Raw genomic sequence first — 23,101 nt, 5'->3', positions numbered from 1 at the left:
GCACTAGGGACATCTGGGCACCTCGATGTACAATTGGCTATTTTGTCCAAAATGTTAAAAAATAAATATTTGAAAAATGGTATTAAGTAATGCAAAGTATACATGATGTGAACATGCAAGGTACATCATTATTAGACTTAATGTTATCCTTCAACCAACCATTTTCCCAGCATTTTCCCATCAATCAGCTGACACACACACACACACACACACACACACACACACACACACACACACACACACACACACACACACACACACACACACACACACACACACACACATCCTTGTGCAACTCAATTGTGGGGCCCGAACTGATTTTACCCAATTGTGGGGTCCACCCTTTCCAACTATACTAGACCTCCGTAAAAAATCAGGCAATATAGAAAAAAAATTAGAATCACAAAAATCACTTCAAATAAACATAATTCCAAGCTTTTGTCAATAAGCTAGTTTTTTACCCACTTAGTGGGGCCCAGTTTCTAGCAGTCAGCACTTATGAGGTCCATTATACACACACACACACATATTTCTAGTTTTCATATCTTGGAAGGGATCAGACACACACATATTTCTAGTTTTCATATCTTGGAAGGGATCAGAGTTACTAGAGACATTATTGAGTTGAATGGACTTTCCTTGTTACCAAAGAAACTGCAGAACAGCATCATGAACATTTACATTCTACTCTGATATTTTTTACACCAACAAATTCACATTGCTGGTAAAATAAGTCATTACTTAGGTGATTAGCCTCATCTTAACATAGAATATAACTAGACAGTAGACATGGCAGTAACATTGAAACACCATGGAGACCAAATCAATAATCCCCTAAAGATCCTTTTCGTTCAACATTGTTTTTTCTTAGAGGCAACAATTAGTAATTCTTGAGAAAAATGTATAATTCATATAAACTCTCTACAACATTATTTTAATGCTATAAATATTTATTTGTATATTATTGGGGTGTTTCTATATCGTTAAAACAAAATGTACAACTTGACCAATCCCATGACCCAAAAAACAAAACAAACAGGCCTAACAAATCAGTAGACTTTTACCTCCTTTTGAGTTACATTTAACAATGACATATTCTGGTCATTTTGAGGTTCAAATTTGTATAAAGTTTCTCTCCTGTGAAATGTTTCCATGCTTCAATGAGGGATTTTAGACTTTGAAAAACATTTACATGCACAAAAAGATATTTTCTACACTACAGGAGAGGGAAAACCCTAAAAGCAAAAAAGGAAATCTTTGAAAACATGGATGATTCTTTCTAGCAGCATAATCGGAATGCAATTGATTTCCCTTTAATTTATATTAGTTGACGATTCAAAAATGAAAATTTGGTTTGGTTTAGGTAAAGCCCCTAGTTTTGGTAGTGGTACTTGAAATCCTTCTTTCAACATTGAACGTATTTTTCCTTGGTTCAATTTTATTTCATTTACATTCGGAGAGAAGAAATTGAAATGTTCATGTAATACTTAACGGCTCCCCAGTCCCTATTTGTTAGGGCTTGAGGTTCGGCAGGGATACAATCCTCACATGCATCTTTCCCTGGAACCTGGTTCTTGATTGTCCATTTCATAACCCAAGTGTTGTTCCACAGCAGCACTTTCTGCTGACGTCCAGCTGCGTTTCACAAACGTTTGTTTCCCTAGGTGGACAAATAATAACATGTCATAGGTTTAAGAAGTTTAAGAGCCAGTTATTATCATACAGTTAAGAATCTTATAAAACATTTAAAAAGTACCCATATTGCAGATCTGAAAGAATGTTAATGGTGCGACACCTTCTGATCACTTTATTCCATCACAATCAGACACACCATTTTGTTTGATACTAAGAGTTTGATTATGTGATTTGAAGTGATTGGTCAATTTATCTGTAAGCTCCCATTCATTGTGTAGATACAAACTAGCGTCTGGCATAATTTATAGAATTTATCAAAGTTGCAAAATGGTATTCCAGAAGATGTCCGTGTGGCTCATTTACAGTCCTGCTCCAGTGTAGTTTGTGACATCCAAGGCAAATACTTGAAAATGTCTATGTTGCAGAGTAAATGAATACACTTAATTTATTACAGACAGAATACTTACTTAAATGTACATAATAATACATGTAAACATTGTAAAATGTAAAAGGTCTTATCTTGGTACATAGTGAAAAGGAAAGAATAAACATATTGTGGAGACGGCTCCATATTACTGAATTACCTCGGTAGTAGCACAGTCACTGTTTGATGCTTATGTAGACATAAAGTTCCAAGGAGAGCGTCTCGTCCTCAACTCCCTCCCTGGATTAGTCTGCCCGTTTGTCACCTGGAACTGAGATACAAAAATAATGCACTAAGAAGATAGTAACCATGCATATAATCATTAGTTGCTGAAGTTAGCTAAATGACAAACTATCTGAAACTGGATTTGGATCAAAACAAAGGCATGGCATTATTTAGTCCTGTGGTCTCAATACATTTTACAATATCAAAAAGGGGTTGCAATGGACTGCTTTCAAATTACCCTTTCAAACATGCACAGGCTCAGGAAGTGTAGAATTATACATACAATGACCTACTATTAGATGTGATAAAGGTACTTTAGAAATTATTTTATTCATTTTAGGTCCTAACCAAACGGGAGGGCCCCATAAGGACAAGACTAGAAACAAGTGTGTGTGACAGGTTTCTGTAACTACTCCCATCGAGGCTAATGTAAATGATAACCGTTTTAACCATGCTTATGCTCACAAAGTGTTAACTTACGCCTACAACAACTTGAGTTTAGATTCTAAAAGGTGTTGCACAAATGTTTTTAAATGACTTTAAGTTATAACCAAATGGGAGGGCCCCATAAGGACAAGACTAGAAACCAGTATGTGTGACAGGTTTAAGTAACTACTCCCATTGAGGCTAAGGTAAATGATAACCGTTTTAACCATGCTTATGCTCACAAAGTGTTAACTTACACCTACAACAACTAGAGTTTAGATTCTAAAAGGTGTTGCACAAATGTTTTAAAATTATTTTAAGTTATAACCAAACGGGAGGGCCCCATAAGGACAAGACTAGAAACCAGTGTGTGTGACAGGTTTATGTAACTACTCCCATCGAGGCTAAGGTAAATGATAACCGTTTTAGCCATGCTTATGCTCACAAAGTGTTAACTTACACCTACAACAACTAGAGTTTAGATTCTAAAAGGTGTTGCACAAATGTTTTTAAATGACTTTAAGTTATAACCAAACGGGAGGGCCCCATAAGGACAAGACTAGAAACCAGTATGTGTGACAGGTTTAAGTAACAGATCCCATTATAGTCTAAAAATATGTTCAATTTAGTTTCCTCAGTCAGATCTACACAAATCACTCAATTAGTAACAGGATTAAAGCTGTATCAGAAAAGCGTTTTTAAAAAAAAGGTCCTCTCTTGAAAAGGACAACATTAACATATTGTGGAGACAGCTCCATATTACTGAATTACCTCGGTAGTAGGACAGTCACTTGTTGATGTTTCGGGGAAAGTCAAGTCTAAGGGGAGCCTCTCCTCCTCAACTCCCTCTGGATTAGTCTGCCCGTTTGTCACCTGGAACTGAGATACAACAATAATGCACTAAGAAGATAGTAACCATGTATATAATTATTAGTTGCTGAAGTTAGCTACATGATAAACTATCTAAAACTGGATTTGGATCAAAACAAAGGCATGGCATTATTTAGTCCTGTGGTCTCAATACATTTTACAATATCAAAAAGGGGTTGCAATGGACTGCTTTCAAATTACCCTTTCAAACATGCATAGGCTCAGGAAGAGTAGAATTATACATACAATGACCTACTATTAGATGTTAAAAAAGGTACTTTAGAAATCTTTTAATTCATTTTATGTTATAACCAAACGGGAGGGCCCCATAAGGACAAGACTAGAAACAAGTGTGTGTGTGACAGGTTTCTGTAACTACTCCCATCGAGGCTAAGGTAAATGATAGCCGGTTTAACCATGCTTATGCTCACAAAGTGTTAACTTACGCCTACAACAACAAGAGTTTAGATTCTAAAAGGTGTTGCACAAATGTTTTAAAATTACTTTAAGTTATAACCAGACGGGAGTGCCCCATAAGGACAAGACTAGAAACCAGTGTGTGTGACAGGTTTAAGTAACAAATCCCATTATAGCTAGTCTAAAAATATGTTCAATTTAGTTTCTTCAGTCAGATCTACACAAATCACTCAATTAGTAACAGGATTAAAGCTGTATCAGAAAAGAGTTTTAAAAAAAAGGGTCCTCTCTTGAAATTAACATATTGTGGAGACAGCTCCATATTACTGAAATACCTCGGTCGTAGCACAGTCACTTGTTGATGTTTCGGGGAAAGTCAAGTCTAAGGAGAGCCTCTCCTCCTCAACTCCCTCTGGATTAGTATGCCCGTTTGTCACCTGGAACTGAGATACAACAAGAATGCACTAAGAAGATACAAACTATCTGAAACTGGATTTGGATCAAAACAAAGGCATGGCATTATTTAGTCCTGTGGTCTCAATACATTTTACAATATCAAAAAGGGGTTGCAATGGACTGCTTTCAAATTACCCTTTCAAACATGCATAGGCTCAGGAAGTGTAGACTTATACATACAATGACCTACTATTAGATGTTAAAAAGGTACTTTAGAAATATTTTAATTCATTTTAAGTTATAACCAAACGGGAGGGCCTCATAAGGACAAGACTAGAAACAAGTGTGTGTGACAGGTTTCTGTAACTACTCCCAGCGAGGCTAAGGTAAATGATAACCATTTTAACCATGCTTATGCTCACAAAGTGTTAACTTACGCCTACAACAACTTGAGTTTAGATTCCAAAAGGTGTTGCACAAATGTTTTTAAATGACTTTAAGTTATAACCAAACGGGAGGGCCCCATAAGGACAAGACTAGAAACCAGTGTGTGTGACAGGTTTTTGTAACTACTCCCATCGAGGCTAAGGTAAATGATAACCGTTTTAACCATGCTTATGCTCACAAAGTGTTAACTTAAGCCTACAACAACTTGAGTTTAGATTCCAAAAGTTGTTGCACAAATGTTTTTAAATGACTTTAAGTTATAACCAGACGGGAGGGCCCCATAAGGACAAGACTAGAAACCAGTGTGTGTGACAGGTTTATGTAACTACTCCCATCGAGGCTAAGGTAAATGATAACTGTTTTAACCATGCTTATGCTCACAAAGTGTTAACTTACGCCTACAACAACTAGAGTTTAGATTCTAAAAGGTGTTGCATAAATGTTTTAAAATTACTTTAAGTTATAACCAAACGGGAGGGCCCCATAAGGACAAGACTAGAAACCAGTGTGTGTGACAGGTTTAAGTAACAAATCCCATTATAGCTAGTCTAAAAATATGTTCAATTTAGTTTCCTCAGTCAGATCTACACAAATCACTCAATTAGTAACAGGATTAAAGCTGTATCAGAAAAGAGTTTTTAAAAAAAGGGTCCTCTCTTGAAATTAACATATTGTGGAGACAGCTCCATATTACTGAAATACCTCGGTCGTAGCACAGTCACTTGTTGATGTTTCGGGGAAAGTCAAGTCTAAGGGGAGCCTCTCCTCCTCAACTCCCTCTGGATTAGTATGCCCGTTTGTCACCTGGAACTGAGATACAACAAGAATGCACTAAGAAGATACAAACTATCTGAAACTGGATTTGGATCAAAACAAAGGCATGGCATTATTTAGTCCTGTGGTCTCAATACATTTTTCAATATCAAAAAGGGGTTGCAATGGACTGCTTTCAAATTACCCTTTCAAACATGCATAGGCTCAGGAAGTGTAGACTTATACATACAATGACCTACTATTAGATGTTAAAAAGGTACTTTAGAAATCTTTTAATTCATTTTAAGTTATAACCAAACGGGAGGGCCTCATAAGGACAAGACTAGAAACAAGTGTGTGTGACAGGTTTCTGTAACTACTCCCAGCGAGGCTAAGGTAAATGATAACCGTTGTAACCATGCTTATGCTCACAAAGTGTTAACTTAAGCCTACAACAACTTGAGTTTAGATTCCAAAAGTTGTTGCACAAATGTTTTTAAATGACTTTAAGTTATAACCAAACGGGAGGGCCCCATAAGGACAAGACTAGAAACCAGTGTGTGTGACAGGTTTATGTAACTACTCCCATCGAGGCTAAGGTAAATGATAACCGTTTTAACCATGCTTATGCTCACAAAGTGTTAACTTACGCCTACAACAACTAGAGTTTAGATTCTAAAAGGTGTTGCATAAATGTTTTAAAATTACTTTAAGTTATAACCAAACGGGAGGGCCCCATAAGGACAAGACTAGAAACCAGTGTGTGTGACAGGTTTAAGTAACAAATCCCATTATAGCTAGTCTAAAAATATGTTCAATTTAGTTTCTTCAGTCAGATCTACACAAATCACTCAATTAGTAACAGGATTAAAGCTGTATCAGAAAATAGTTTTTTTTTAAAAAGGTCCTCTCTTGAAAAGGACAACATTAACATATTGTGGAGACAGCTCCATATTACTGAATTACCTCAATATCAAAAAGGGGTTGCAATGGACTGCTTTCAAATTACCCTTTCAAACATGCACAGGCTTAGGAAGTGTAGAAATATACGTAGAATGAACCTATAACACAAGAATGCACTAAGAGAAGATCTCAAAAGGTATAGCTATCCAATAATAAACAAATTAATCACGTACTATAATTATTTGGACGGAAACAATAAAATGTGTTGAATCACGTGTTATTGTTGAGTTATATGTGTAAATGTACCTGTTTGCGCAAAGGCCAGTCAGCATCCCCGTAACTGCAGGTTATTTCTTCTTCTGGGGAGTTGTCTCTGCAAATAGGCAGAGATGTGGCATCCAATCAATGACAATAGTTTTCATCTTGCAGTTTGGTGTTTGCCCAGTAACTTGTCTTGAAGAGATGCATCAAGGGGTCAAGACTTAAATAAATAGAGATTGAATGTTAGTAGTATAATTTGCATACTTGGATTGGATACAGTGTTGAAAGTAACATTTAAAAAGAAAAATTATTATTATTATTATAGACTTCAGAAAACACCGTCCAGAACCCGCCCCCCTTCACCTCAATGGAGAGAGAGTGGAGAGGGTCCCCACCTTTAAGTTCCTCGGGGTTCAAATTTCGGAGAGCCTCAGCTGCACACACCACTGCAGCAGTTAAAAAGGCCCAGCAGCGACTGCACTTCATGAGGGTGCTTCGGAGGAACAGACTGAACAAGAAGCTGCTGGTGTCCTTCTACCGGGCAACCATCGAGAGCGTGCTGTCATTCTCCATCTCTGTGTGGTATGCTGGATGTTCAGCTGCGGACAAGAAAGCCCTGCAGAGAGTGATTAGGATGGCAGAGAAAACCGTCGGCGGCTTTTGCACACTGGGACAGAGTTGCACTCTGAATCTCGTTGTATTTTTTGTATAATGACAATAAAAGGCTTTAACTTTAACTAAAACCAAGTGTACACTAAAGTGCATTTCCAGTCACTAAAACAAAGATGTGCTCTGCTCCCACATAGTTTTCCTTGCAAAAGTATCCAAAAGACTAAGGGCATCAATAGACAATGCTGGAGACAACAGTGTGAAATCTATTTGACTACACATTATTATAAATAAACTACGGTCATGTTGCCGGTTAGAATGTTATGTTTACATATTCACTCACCTGTGTCTGAGACACATTACATTCAAATGTTTATCAACAAAGTTTGATTAAAACATCCAAAGGGTTATGTTTAAATCATCACAACTGATGTCAACAAATAAGAAATAATAACCCAATTGGCCCCAGAGATGCTTATTTAATTATATATGATTTATTCTGAATAATAACTGTTTGACTAAAACAGTTATTGGGATAACTTTGTATTATTATATGGGAACATGCTCAACTTCCATGTGGCCCATTTATATGATGCCCAGAGTCTGTAACAGGCATATGGTGTTTCTTTTGTTTTAAACACTCACATTTGACTTTTGTAAGTGGCTTATTTATTGATGAATGAATATTTAGAAAATGTTACCAAATATTACAAAATTATCTTATCTTAAATAATTGCATAACTTTTTGCTTTTCCCTAGCTTTAAATGTTAATACTGCCAGTAAAAAGTAACTTTTTGGAGTTAAGATTCCCATGGGAAGCAATGTTGGGATTATAAATTAAGATATTGTGATTTAATTTGCACTATTTGCTTGTGTTTATTTAAAACATACAACATTGTAAGCACTTACCTTTAAACGGTGTGTTAAAAATGTGATCCTGGCATCCTGTTGAAGACCAAGCCGTCTCTTCCTCACTGAACTCTGTTTTCTTAATTGTCAGCCATCTCACCTGTTAGACAGAAGAATAGCCTTAATTATTAATTACACCCTGATCCTGTTCAGGATATTTCAATGTTAGCAGGTTCTCAGTCAGTTCAGTCATTCTGATGTTTAATGATGACCATTGTCACATAACTTATTGAAGCTAATGTTATCCCAACTTAATTGAATAAGAAAGTTAATAGCTAGCTTACGTTATCTGGCTAAGAAGGTATAATATTATGTATTATTTACACCACTTTTACAAAGAGAAGTGCCACATGAAAGCCACGTGCACTAAAAGCCTGACTTAATGGTGTGCTGTTCACTCTCTCAGTCTTCTAACCTCATCATGTAGCGCTTGACTGTTTAGCTGAAGCTGTGAATATTTTTCAGCCAAACTCAACTCTTCAGCTGTTTGCTGGCTGTTCTGTGCTTTGCTCTCTGTTGTATCCATATCATCACTGTTGCCAGTATTTTTCATTATTTGCTAAATGAGTTTTAGCAATTTCCTTAGATGATACATTGAAATATCCTCTTCTTCATCATTTATTACATTATCCACGGATTCTGTTATTAGTCTTGTTAAAGCTCGCCTTGTAATGACATTTCCACTTGAGACTTTAGCTTCATCACACACCTCTTTGAGCTGATCCAGTTGCAACCTGCTGTGCACGTCCGGTGCTCCAGCCCTGCTCGCTCCCGTCAGGGGAAAACTCCGTCCGAGTTGGTGTCACACACAGACACGGCGAAACATTAATACCTCAGCAGTGCCTCCAATATTTGTTGCACACGTGGACACAAGAGGGATTTCCAGGCGTGCATACATTTAAAAAACAAGACGATCTTTACTTCAGTTCTTCAATTTACGTAAAAGCAAGACTTTACATCACGTGTCTGCATGCACTCCTCTCATCCCCCGAGCTGCCCCCCCCCCACGTGCCTGTGTAAACTTCACTAATTTAGGCATTGCACATGAATACAGTGCATAAATATCCAAAATCCTATGGAGGAGAAATCACATTGCTTACTTCCGGGTTTTAGGATGCGTCACTGCATCACTGCTCTGTCCTGTTTCTGAACTCACAGCACAGCTTAGTAAGAGTGGGGGAGGGGAGGGCAATCAGGTGCACGTGCACCATGCTCTGCAAATGCACGGGAAAACGAACCACAGGAATATTGCCGTTGTTAACTCCCTGCATCCTGATGCTATCTTTACTTGTACTCAAGCACAAGATCTGAATAATTCTACTTTTACTCAAGTACAAGATCTGAGTACTTCTACTTTTACTCCAGTACAATATCTGAGTACTTTTACTCAAGTACCAGATAGAGTACTTCTATATTTACTACAGATCTACTTTTACTCAAGTACAATATCTGAGTACTTCTACATTGACTCAAGTACACTATCTGAGTACTTCTACTTTTACTAAAGTACCAGACCTGGGTACTTATACTTTTACTCAAGTACAAGATCTGAGTACTTCTACTTTTACTCCAGTACAATATCTGAGTACTTTTACTCAAGTACCAGATAGAGTACTTCTACTTTTACTACAAGATCTGAGTACTTCTACATTTACTCAAGTACAAGATATGAGTACTTCTACTTTTACTACAAGATCTGAGTACATCTACATTTACTCAAGTACATATCTGAGTACTTTTACTCAAGTACCAGATCTGAGTACTTCTATTTTACTCAAGTACAAGATCTGAGTACTTCTACTTTTAATCAAGTGCAAGATCTGAGTACTTCTACTTTTACTTTACTACAAGATCTGAGTACTTCTACTTTTACTTTACTACAAGATCTGAGTACTTATACTTTTACTCAAGTACAAGATCTGAGTACTGCTATATGTACTACAATATCTGAGTACTTCTACTTTTACTCAAGTACAAGATCTGAGTACTTATACTCAAGTCCAATATCTGAGTACTTCTATATTTACTACAAGTAAGAGTGGGGGAGGGGAGGGCAATCAGGTGCACGTGCACACCATGCTCTGCAAATGCACGGGGAAACGAACCACAGGAATATTGCCGTTGTTAACTCCCTGCATCCTGATGCTATCTTTACTTGTACTCAAGTACAAGATCTGAATAATTCTACTTTTACTCAAGTACAAGATCTGAGTACTTCTACTTTTACTCAATTACAAGACCTGAGTACTTCTACTTTTACTAAAGTACCAGACCTGGGTACTTATACTTTTACTCAAGTACAAGATCTGAATAATTCTACTTTTACTCAAGTACAAGATCTGAGTACTTCTACTTTTACTCAATTACAAGACCTGAGTACTTCTACTTTTACTCCAGTACAATATCTGAGTACTTTTACTCAAGTACCAGATAGAGTACTTCTACTTTTACTACAAGATCTGAGTACTTCTACATTTACTCAAGTACAAGATATGAGTACTTCTACTTTTACTACAAGATCTGAGTACATCTACATTTACTCAAGTACATATCTGAGTACTTTTACTCAAGTACCAGATCTGAGTACTTCTATTTTACTCAAGTACAAGATCTGAGTACTTCTACTTTTAATCAAGTGCAAGATCTGAGTACTTCTACTTTTACTTTACTACAAGATCTGAGTACTTCTACTTTTACTTTACTACAAGATCTGAGTACTTATACTTTTACTCAAGTACAAGATCTGAGTACTTCTATATGTACTACAATATCTGAGTACTTATACTTTTACTCAAGTACAAGATCTGAGTACTTATACTCAAGTCCAATATCTGAGTACTTCTATATTTACTACAAGTAAGAGTGGGGGAGGGGAGGGCAATCAGGTGCACGTGCACACCATGCTCTGCAAATGCACGGGGAAACGAACCACAGGAATATTGCCGTTGTTAACTCCCTGCATCCTGATGCTATCTTTACTTGTACTCAAGTACAAGATCTGAATAATTCTACTTTTACTCAAGTACAAGATCTGAGTACTTCTACTTTTACTCAATTACAAGACCTGAGTACTTCTACTTTTACTAAAGTACCAGACCTGGGTACTTATACTTTTACTCAAGTACAAGATCTGAATAATTCTACTTTTACTCAAGTACAAGATCTGAGTACTTCTACTTTTAATCAATTACAAGACCTGAGTACTTCTACTTTTACTAAAGTACCAGACCTGGGTACTTATACTTTTACTCAAGTACACGATCTGAGTACTTCTACTTTTACTCCAGTACAATATCTGAGTACTTTTACTCAAGTAGCAGATCTGAGTACTTCTATTTTACTCAAGTACAAGATCTGAGTTCTTCTACTTTTAATCAAGTACAAGATCTGAGTACTTCTACTTTTACTACAATATCTGAGTACTTCTACATTTACTCAAGTACAATATCTGAGTACTTCTACTTTTACTCCAGTACAATATCTGAGTACTTTTACTTTTACTCAAGTACCAGATAGAGTACTTCTACTTTTACTACAAGATCTGAGTACTTCTACATTTACTCAAGTACATATCTGAGTACTTTTACTCAAGTACCAGATCTGAGTACTTCTATTTTACTCAAGTACAAGATCTGAGTACTTCTACTTTTACTAAAGTACCAGATCTGAGTACTTCTACTTTTACTTTACTACAAGATCTGAGTACTTATACTTTTACTCAAGTACAATATCTGAGTACTTATACTCAAGTCCAATATCTGAGTACTTTTACTTTTACTAAAGTACAAGATGAATACACTGCATACATATCCAAAATAATATGGAGGAGAAATCACGTTGCGAGGGAACCAGCATCATATTTCCGGGTTTTAGGACGCGTCACTGCATCACTGCTCTGTCCTGTTTCTCACAGCACGGCTTAGTAAGAGTGGGGGAGGGGAGGGAAATCAGGTGCACGTGCACACCATGCTCTGCAAATGCACAGGGAAACGAACCACAGGAATATTGCCGTTGTTAACTCCCTGCATCCTGATGCTATCTTTACTTGTACTCAAGTACAAGATCTGAATAATTCTACTTTTACTCAATTACAAGACCTGAGTACTTCTAGTTTTACTAAAGTACCAGACCTGGGTACTTATACTTTTATTCAAGTACAAGATCTGAATAATTGTACTTTTACTCAAGTACAAGATCTGAGTACTTCTACTTTTACTCAATTACAAGACCTGAGTACTTTTACTCAAGTACAAGATCTGAGTACTTCTACGTTTACTACAAGATCTGAGTACTTCTACTTTTACTCAAGTACAATATCTGAGTACTTCTACATTTACTCAAGTACAATATCTGAGTACTTCTACTTTTACTCCAGTACAATATCTGAGTACTTTTACTCAAGTACCAGATAGAGTACTTCTACTTTTAATACAAGATCTGAGTACTTCTACATTTACTCAAGTACAAGATCTGAGTACTTCTACTCAAGTACCAGATCTGAGTATACTTCTATTTTACTCAAGTACAAGATCTGAGTACTTCTACTTTTAATCAAGTACAAGATTTGAGTACTTCTACTTTTACTAAAGTACCAGACCTGAGTACTTCTACTTTTACTTTACTACAAGATCTGAGTACTTATACTTTTACTCAAGTACAAGATCTGAGTACTTATACTCAAGTCCAATATCTGAGTACTTTTACTCAAGTACAAGATCTGAGTACTTATACTTTTACTAAAGTACAAGATGAATACACTGCATACATATCCAAAATCATATGGAGGAGAAATCACGTTGCGAGGGAACCAGCATCTTATTTCCGGGTTTTAGGACGCGTCACTGCATCACTGCTCTGTCCTGTTTCTCACAGCACGGCTTAGTAAGAGTGGGGGAGGGGAGGGCAATCAGGTGCACGTGCACACCATGCTCTGCAAATGCACAGGGAAACGAACCACAGGAATATTGCCGTTGTTAACTCCCTGCATCCTGATGCTATCTTTACTTGTACTCAAGTACAAGATCTGAATAATTCTACTTTTACTCAATTACAAGACCTGAGTACTTCTACTTTTACTAAAGTACCAGACCTGGGTACTTGTACTTTTACTCATGTACAAGATCTGAATAATTCTACTTTTACTCAAGTACAAGATCTGAGTACTTCTACTTTTACTCAATTACAAGACCTGAGTACTTCTACTTTTACTAAAGTACCAGACCTGGGTACTTATACTTTTACTCAAGTACAAGATCTGAGTACTTCTACTTTTACTCCAGTACAATATCTGAGTACTTTTACTCAAGTACCAGATAGAGTACTTCTACTTTTACTTCAAGATCTGAGTACTTCTACATTTACTCAAGTACAATATCTGAGTACTTCTACTCAAGTACCAGATCTGAGTACTTCTATTTTACTCAAGTACAAGATCTGAGTACTTCTACTTTTAATCAAGTACAAGATCTGAGTACTTCTACTTTTACTAAAGTACCAGACCTGAGTACTTCTACTTTTACTTTACTACAAGATCTGAGTACTTATATACTTTTACTCAAGTACAAGATCTGAGTACTTATACTCAAGTCCAATATCTGAGTACTTTTACTCAAGTACAAGATCTGAGTACTTATACTTTTACTAAAGTACAAGATGAATACACTGCATACATATCCAAAATAATATGGAGGAGAAATCACGTTGCGAGGGAACCAGCATCTTATTTCCGGGTTTTAGGACGCGTCACTGCATCACTGCTCTGTCCTGTTTCTCACAGCACGGCTTAGTAAGAGTGGGGGAGGGGAGGGCAATCAGGTGCACGTGCACAGCATGCTCTGCAAATGCACAGGGAAACGAACCACAGGAATATTGCCGTTGTTAACTCCCTGCATCCTGATGCTATCTTTACTTGTACTCAAGTACAAGATCTGAATAATTCTACTTTTACTCAATTACAAGACCTGAGTACTTCTACTTTTACTAAAGTACCAGACCTGGGTACTTGTACTTTTACTCAAGTACAAGATCTGAATAATTCTACTTTTACTCAAGTACAAGATCTGAGTACTTCTACTTTTACTCAATTACAAGACCTGAGTACTTCTACTTTTACTAAAGTACCAGACCTGGGTACTTATACTTTTACTCAAGTACAAGATCTGAGTACTTCTACTTTTACTCCAGTACAATATCTGAGTACTTTTACTCAAGTACCAGATAGAGTACTTCTACTTTTACTTCAAGATCTGAGTACTTCTACTCAAGTACCAGATCTGAGTACTTCTATTTTACTCAAGTACAAGATCTGAGTACTTCTACTTTTAATCAAGTACAAGATCTGAGTACTTCTACTTTTAATCAAGTACAAGATCTGAGTACTTCTACTTTTACTAAAGTACCAGACCTGAGTACTTCTACTTTTACTTTACTACAAGATCTGAGTACTTATACTTTTACTCAAGTACAAGATCTGAGTACTTATACTCAAGTCCAATATCTGAGTACTTTTACTCAAGTAGAAGATCTGAGTACTTCTATATTTACTACAAGATCTGAGTACTTATACTCAAGTACAAGATCTGAGTACTTATACTTTTACTAAAGTACAAGATGAATACACTGCATACATATCCAAAATCATATGGAGGAGAAATCACGTTGCGAGGGAACGAGCATCTTATTTCCGGGTTTTAGGACGCGTCACTGCATCACTGCTCTGTCCTGTTTCTCACAGCACGGCTTAGTAAGAGTGGGGGAGGGGAGGGCAATCAGGTGCACGTGCACACCATGCTCTGCAAATGCACAGGGAAACGAACCACAGGAATATTGCCGTTGTTAACTCCCTGCATCCTGATGCTATCTTTACTTGTACTCAAGTACAAGATCTGAATAATTCTACTTTTACTCAATTACAAGACCTGAGTACTTCTAGTTTTACTAAAGTACCAGACCTGGGTACTTATACTTTTATTCAAGTACAAGATCTGAATAATTGTACTTTTACTCAAGTACAAGATCTGAGTACTTCTACTTTTACTCAATTACAAGACCTGAGTACTTCTACTTTTACTAAAGTACCAGACCTGGGTACTTATACTTTTACTCAAGTACAAGATCTGAGTACTTCTACTTTTACTCCAGTACAATATCTGAGTACTTTTACTCAAGTACCAGATAGAGTACTTCTACTTTTACTTCAAGATCTGAGTACTTCTACATTTACTCAAGTACAAGATCTGAGTACTTCTACTCAAGTACCAGATCTGAGTACTTCTATTTTACTCAAGTACAAGATCTGAGTACTTCTACTTTTAATCAAGTACAAGATCTGAGTACTTCTACTTTTACTAAAGTACCAGACCTGAGTACTTCTACTTTTACTTTACTACAAGATCTGAGTACTTATACTTTTACTCAAGTACAATATCTGAGTACTTATACTCAAGTCCAATATCTGAGTACTTTTACTCAAGTACAAGATCTGAGTACTTCTATATTTACTACAAGATCTGAGTACTTATACTCAAGTACAAGATCTGAGTACTTATACTTTTACTAAAGTACAAGATGAATACACTGCATACATATCCAAAATCATATGGACTCAAGTACAAGATCTGAGTACTTATACTTTTACTAAAGTACAAGATGAATACACTGCATACATATCCAAAATCATATGGACTCAAGTACAAGATCTGAGTACTTCTACTTTTACTCCAGTACAATATCTGAGTACTTTTACTCAAGTACCAGATAGAGTACTTCTATATTTACTACAAGATCTGAGTACTTATACTCAAGTACAAGATCTGAGTACTTATACTTTTACTAAAGTACAAGATGAATACACTGCATACATATCCAAAATCATATGGAGGAGAAATCACGTTGCGAGGGAACCAGCATCTTATTTCCGGGTTTTAGGACGCGTCACTGCATCACTGCTCTGTCCTGTTTCTCACAGCACGGCTTAGTAAGAGTGGGGGAGGGGAGGGCAATCAGGTGCACGTGCACACCATGCTCTGCAAATGCACAGGGAAACGAACCACAGGAATATTGCCGTTGTTAACTCCCTGCATCCTGATGCTATCTTTACTTGTACTCAAGTACAAGATCTGAATAATTCTAATTTTACTCAATTACAAGACCTGAGTACTTCTACTTTTACTAAAGTACCAGACCTGGGTACTTGTACTTTTACTCAAGTACAAGATCTGAATAATTCTACTTTTACTCAAGTACAAGATCTGAGTACTTCTACTTTTACTCCAGTACAATATCTGAGTACTTTTACTCAAGTACCAGATAGAGTACTTCTACTTTTACTTCAAGATCTGAGTACTTCTACTCAAGTACCAGATCTGAGTACTTCTATTTTACTCAAGTACAAGATCTGAGTACTTCTACTTTTAATCAAGTACAAGATCTGAGTACTTCTACTTTTAATCAAGTACAAGATCTGAGTACTTCTACTTTTACTAAAGTACCAGACCTGAGTACTTCTACTTTTACTTTACTACAAGATCTGAGTACTTATACTTTTACTCAAGTACAAGATCTGAGTACTTATACTCAAGTCCAATATCTGAGTACTTTTACTCAAGTAGAAGATCTGAGTACTTCTATATTTACTACAAGATCTGAGTACTTATACTCAAGTACAAGATCTGAGTACTTATACTTTTACTAAAGTACAAGATGAATACACTGCATACATATCCAAAATCATATGGAGGAGAAATCACGTTGCGAGGGAACGAGCATCTTATTTCCGGGTTTTAGGACGCGTCACTGCATCACTGCTCTGTCCTGTTTCTCACAGCACGGCTTAGTAAGAGTGGGGGAGGGGAGGGCAATCAGGTGCACGTGCACACCATGCTCTGCAAATGCACAGGGAAACGAACCACAGGAATATTGCCGTTGTTAACTCCCTGCATCCTGATGCTATCTTTACTTGTACTCAAGTACAAGATCTGAATAATTCTACTTTTACTCAATTACAAGACCTGAGTACTTCTAGTTTTACTAAAGTACCAGACCTGGGTACTTATACTTTTATTCAAGTACAAGATCTGAATAATTGTACTTTTACTCAAGTACAAGATCTGAGTACTTCTACTTTTACTCAATTACAAGACCTGAGTACTTCTACTTTTACTAAAGTACCAGACCTGGGTACTTATACTTTTACTCAAGTACAAGATCTGAGTACTTCTACTTTTACTCCAGTACAATATCTGAGTACTTTTACTCAAGTACCAGATAGAGTACTTCTACTTTTACTTCAAGATCTGAGTACTTCTACATTTACTCAAGTACAAGATCTGAGTACTTCTACTCAAGTACCAGATCTGAGTACTTCTATTTTACTCAAGTACAAGATCTGAGTACTTCTACTTTTAATCAAGTACAAGATCTGAGTACTTCTACTTTTACTAAAGTACCAGACCTGAGTACTTCTACTTTTACTTTACTACAAGATCTGAGTACTTATACTTTTACTCAAGTACAATATCTGAGTACTTATACTCAAGTCCAATATCTGAGTACTTTTACTCAAGTACAAGATCTGAGTACTTCTATATTTACTACAAGATCTGAGTACTTATACTCAAGTACAAGATCTGAGTACTTATACTTTTACTAAAGTACAAGATGAATACACTGCATACATATCCAAAATCATATGGACTCAAGTACAAGATCTGAGTACTTATACTTTTACTAAAGTACAAGATGAATACACTGCATACATATCCAAAATCATATGGACTCAAGTACAAGATCTGAGTACTTCTACTTTTACTCCAGTACAATATCTGAGTACTTTTACTCAAGTACCAGATAGAGTACTTCTATATTTACTACAAGATCTGAGTACTTATACTCAAGTACAAGATCTGAGTACTTATACTTTTACTAAAGTACAAGATGAATACACTGCATACATATCCAAAATCATATGGAGGAGAAATCACGTTGCGAGGGAACCAGCATCTTATTTCCGGGTTTTAGGACGCGTCACTGCATCACTGCTCTGTCCTGTTTCTCACAGCACGGCTTAGTAAGAGTGGGGGAGGGGAGGGCAATCAGGTGCACGTGCACACCATGCTCTGCAAATGCACAGGGAAACGAACCACAGGAATATTGCCGTTGTTAACTCCCTGCATCCTGATGCTATCTTTACTTGTACTCAAGTACAAGATCTGAATAATTCTAATTTTACTCAATTACAAGACCTGAGTACTTCTACTTTTACTAAAGTACCAGACCTGGGTACTTGTACTTTTACTCAAGTACAAGATCTGAATAATTCTACTTTTACTCAAGTACAAGATCTGAGTACTTCTACTTTTACTCAATTACAAGACCTGAGTACTTCTACTTTTACTAAAGTACCAGACCTGGGTACTTGTACTTTTACTCAAGTACAAGATCTGAATAATTCTACTTTTACTCAAGTACACGATCTGAGTACTTCTACTTTTACTCAATTACAAGACCTGAGTGCTTCTACTTTTACTAAAGTACCAGACCTGGGTACTTATACTTTTACTCAAGTACAAGATCTGAGTACTTCTACTTTTACTCCAGTACAATATCTGAGTACTTTTACTCAAGTACCAGATAGAGTACTTCTACTTTTACTTCAAGATCTGAGTACTTCTACATTTACTCAAGTACAAGATCTGAGTACTTCTACTTTTACTCCAGTACAATATCTGAGTACTTTTACTTTTACTCAAGTACCAGATAGAGTACTTCTACATGTACTCAAGTACATATCTGAGTACTTTTACTCAAGTACCAGATCTGAGTACTTCTATTTTACTCAAGTACAAGATCTGAGTACTTCTACTTTTAATCAAGTACAAGATCTGAGTACTTCTACTTTTACTAAAGTACCAGACCTGAGTACTTCTACTTTTACTTTACTACAAGATCTGAGTACTTATACTTTTACTCAAGTACAAGATCTGAGTACTTCTACTTTTACTCCAGTACAATATATGAGTACTTTTACTCAAGTACCAGATAGAGTACTTCTATATTTACTACAAGATCTGAGTACTTATACTCAAGTACAAGATCTGAGTACTTATACTTTTACTAAAGTACAAGATGAATACACTGCATACATATCCAAAATCATATGGAGGAGAAATCACGTTGCGAGGGAACCAGCATCTTATTTCCGGGTTTTAGGACGCGTCACTGCATCACTGCTCTGTCCTGTTTCTCACAGCACGGCTTAGTAAGAGTGGGGGAGGGGAGGGCAATCAGGTGCACGTGCACACCATGCTCTGCAAATGCACAGGGAAACGAACCACAGGAATATTGCCGTTGTTAACTCCCTGCATCCTGATGCTATCTTTACTTGTACTCAAGTACAATATCTGAATAATTCTACTTTTACTCAAGTACAATATCTGAGTACTTCTACTTTTACTCAATTACAAGACCTGAGTACTTCTACTTTTACTAAAGTACCAGACCTGGGTACTTATACTTTTACTCAAGTACAAGATCTGAATAATTCTACTTTTGCTCAAGTACAAGATCTGAGTACTTCTACTTTAACTCAATTACAAGACCTGAGTACTTCTACTTTTACTAAAGTACCAGACCTGGGTACTTATACTTTTACTCCAGTACAAGATCTGAGTACTTTTACTCAAGTACCAGATAGAGTACTTCTACTTTTACTTCAAGATCTGAGTACTTCTACATTTACTCAAGTACAAGATCTGAGTACTTCTACTTTTACTACAACATCTGAGTACTTCTACATTTACTCAAGTACAATATCTGAGTACTTCTACTTTTACTCCAGTACAATATCTGAGTACTTTTACTCAAGTACCAGATAGAGTACTTCTACTTTTACTACAAGATCTGAGTACTTCTACATTTACTCAAGTACAATATCTGAGTACTTCTACTTTTACTCCAGTACAATATCTGAGTACTTTTACTTTTACTCAAGTACCAGATAGAGTACTTCTACTTTTACTACAAGATCTGAGTACTTCTACATTTACTCAAGTACATATCTGAGTACTTTTACTCAAGTACCAGATCTGAGTACTTCTATTTTACTCAAGTACAAGATCTGAGTACTTCTACTTTTAATCAAGTACAAGATCTGAGTACTTCTACTTTTACTAAAGTACCAGACCTGAGTACTTCTACTTTTACTTTACTACAAGATCTGAGTACTTCTACTTTTACTCCAGTACAATATCTGAGTACTTTTACTCAAGTACCAGATAGAGTACTTCTATATTTACTACAAGATCTGAGTACTTATACTCAAGTACAAGATCTGAGTACTTATACTTTTACTAAAGTACAAGATGAATACACTGCATACATATCCAAAATCATATGGAGGAGAAATCACGTTGCGAGGGAACCAGCATCTTATTTCCGGGTTTTAGGACGCGTCACTGCATCACTGCTCTGTCCTGTTTCTCACAGCACGGCTTAGTAAGAGTGGGGGAGGGGAGGGCAATCAGGTGCACGTGCACACCATGCTCTGCAAATGAACAGGGAAACGAACCACAGGAATATTGCCGTTGTTAACTCCCTGCATCCTGATGCTATCTTTACTTGTACTCAAGTACAAGATCTGAATAATTCTACTTTTACTCAATTACAAGACCTGAGTACTTCTACTTTTACTAAAGTACCAGACCTGGGTACTTATACTTTTACTCAAGTACAAGATCTGAGTACTTCTACTTTTACTCAATTACAAGACCTGAGTACTTTTACTTAAGTACCAGATTGAGTACTTCTACTTTTACTAAAAGATCTGAGTACTTCTACATTTACTCAAGTACAAGATCTGAATATTTCTACATTTACTCAAGTACAAGATCTGAGTACTTCTACTTTTACTCAATTACAAGACCTGAGTACTTCTACTTTTACTAAAGTACCAGACCTGGGTACTTATACTTTTACTCAAGTACAAGATCTGAGTACTTCTACTTTTACTCCAGTACAATATCTGAGTACTTTTACTCAAGTACCAGATAGAGTACTTCTACTTTTACTACAAGATCTGAGTACTTCTACATTTACTCAAGTACCAGATAGAGTACTTCTACGTTTACTACAAGATCTGAGTACTTCCACTTTTACTCAAGTACAATATATGAGTACTTCTACATTTACTGAAGTACAATATCTGAGTACTTTTACTCAAGTACAAGATCTGTGTACTTCTACATTTACTCAAGTACAATATCTGAGTACTTCTACATTTACTCAAGTACAATATCTGTGTACTTCTACATTTACTCAAGTACAATATCTGAGTACTTCTACTTTTACTACAGGATCTCAGTACTTCTACTTTTAGTCAAGTACAAGATCTGAGTACTTTTACTCAAGTACAAGATATGTGTACTTCTACATTTACTCAAGTACAAGATCTGAGTACTTCTACTTCTACTCATGTACAAGATCTCAGTACTTCTACTTTTACTCAAGTACAATATCTGAGTAATTCTACTTTTACTCAAGTACAAGTTCTGAGTACTTCTATATTTACTACAAGATCTGAATACTTCTATTTTTACTCAAGTACAAGATCTGAGTACTTTTACTCAAGTACAAGATATGTGTACTTCTACATTTACTCAATTACAAGATCTGAGTACTTCTACATTTACTACAAGATCTCAGTACTTCTACTTTTACTCAAGAACAAGTTCTGAGTACTTCTATATTTACTACAAGATCTGAATACTTCTACTTTTACTCAAGTACAAGATCTGAGTACTTTTACTCAAGTACAAGATCTGAGTACTTCTATATTTAATACAAGATCTCAGTACTTCTACTTTTACTCAAGTACAATATCTGAGTAGGCTACTTATACTTTTACTAAAGTACAAGATCTGTGTACTTCTACTTGTACTCATGTACAATATCTGAGTACTTCTACATTTACTACAAGATCTCAGTACTTCTACTTTTACTCAAGTACAATATCTGAGTACTTATACTCAGTACAAGATATGAGTACTTCTACATTTACTCAAGCACAAGATCTGAGTACTTCGACATTTACCATAGCCCTTAGCTGCTATGGTTAACACTTAGCTGCTTTGCTTAGCAATTGCTGCTAAGTAGCTGCTAATATTAGCACCTCTGACTTCACCCACCTCGGACCAAAAGCCTGAATATGGTACACAATGTCTCTTAATTCACCACACTGTAGTACCCCGATTGTAAATTCTTAGCACTTAGCTGCTACACTTAGCACTGCTAAGTTGCTGATAATATTAGCAGCTACAAAGGTAGCTAAAGCCTACTGAGCAGTTACAAATATTACTTACTTAATCACAATTAGAAACATATCAAGAAACAACTGCAATAAATGTGGAGGGAAACTTTGTTATAAACCAAATAATTACAATATTAAACCAAAACATATTAAATAACTTACCTGTTGCTCAAAGCAAAGTCCATGTGTTGTCATTCATGTAAGTAATTCAATGCATGGGAAATGGCTGCATGAGATCTCGCAATATCTCGCGGGATTACGCACATCACACGTGATTTGGTTGCCGGCATCTGATTGGCTTAAATGTTACACACTTTCAGGAAGTGTGTATAACTGTAGTTACACCAAATGGCCTCCGGGGAAAAAAATAGTTTACACACTTTTCTAATTTTTGTGACATTGTGGGCCAAGTGAAAAAAAAGCAAGAGGCATATAAGGGGAAGCTCTAGAGCTCATTTATAGCTTTAATATTTGTGGGGCCCACCATTTTGGGCCCCACAATGCACCTGGGCCCCACAACGTG

General features: G+C 36.4%; 1 long non-coding RNA gene across 5 annotated transcripts; it reads right to left on the bottom strand.

The window, feature by feature from the left end:
* Nucleotides 1-241: 241 nt before the first annotated feature.
* LOC117534265 lies at nucleotides 242-22,789 on the bottom strand. 5 transcript variants are annotated; one of them, XR_004567163.1, is made up of 9 exons: nucleotides 22,741-22,789; nucleotides 8,277-8,376; nucleotides 7,153-7,373; nucleotides 6,803-6,869; nucleotides 5,543-5,650; nucleotides 4,333-4,440; nucleotides 3,482-3,589; nucleotides 2,220-2,330; nucleotides 242-1,660 (listed from the first exon to the last, which is right to left on the bottom strand). It is a non-coding gene; the product is annotated as an uncharacterized LOC117534265 (long non-coding RNA). The 5 variants fall into 5 exon arrangements; XR_004567164.1 differs by having other exon boundaries at nucleotides 7,153-7,356; XR_004567161.1 differs by lacking the exon at nucleotides 22,741-22,789 and adding an exon at nucleotides 8,986-9,521.
* Nucleotides 22,790-23,101: the final 312 nt, after the last annotated feature.

Source organism: Gymnodraco acuticeps, unplaced genomic scaffold (assembly GCF_902827175.1).
Source record: "Gymnodraco acuticeps unplaced genomic scaffold, fGymAcu1.1, whole genome shotgun sequence".
Taxonomy (NCBI): Eukaryota; Metazoa; Chordata; class Actinopteri; order Perciformes; family Bathydraconidae; genus Gymnodraco; species Gymnodraco acuticeps.
The sequence above is the reverse complement of the archived record's forward strand: the minus strand, read 5'-3'. Positions and strand labels throughout refer to the sequence as shown.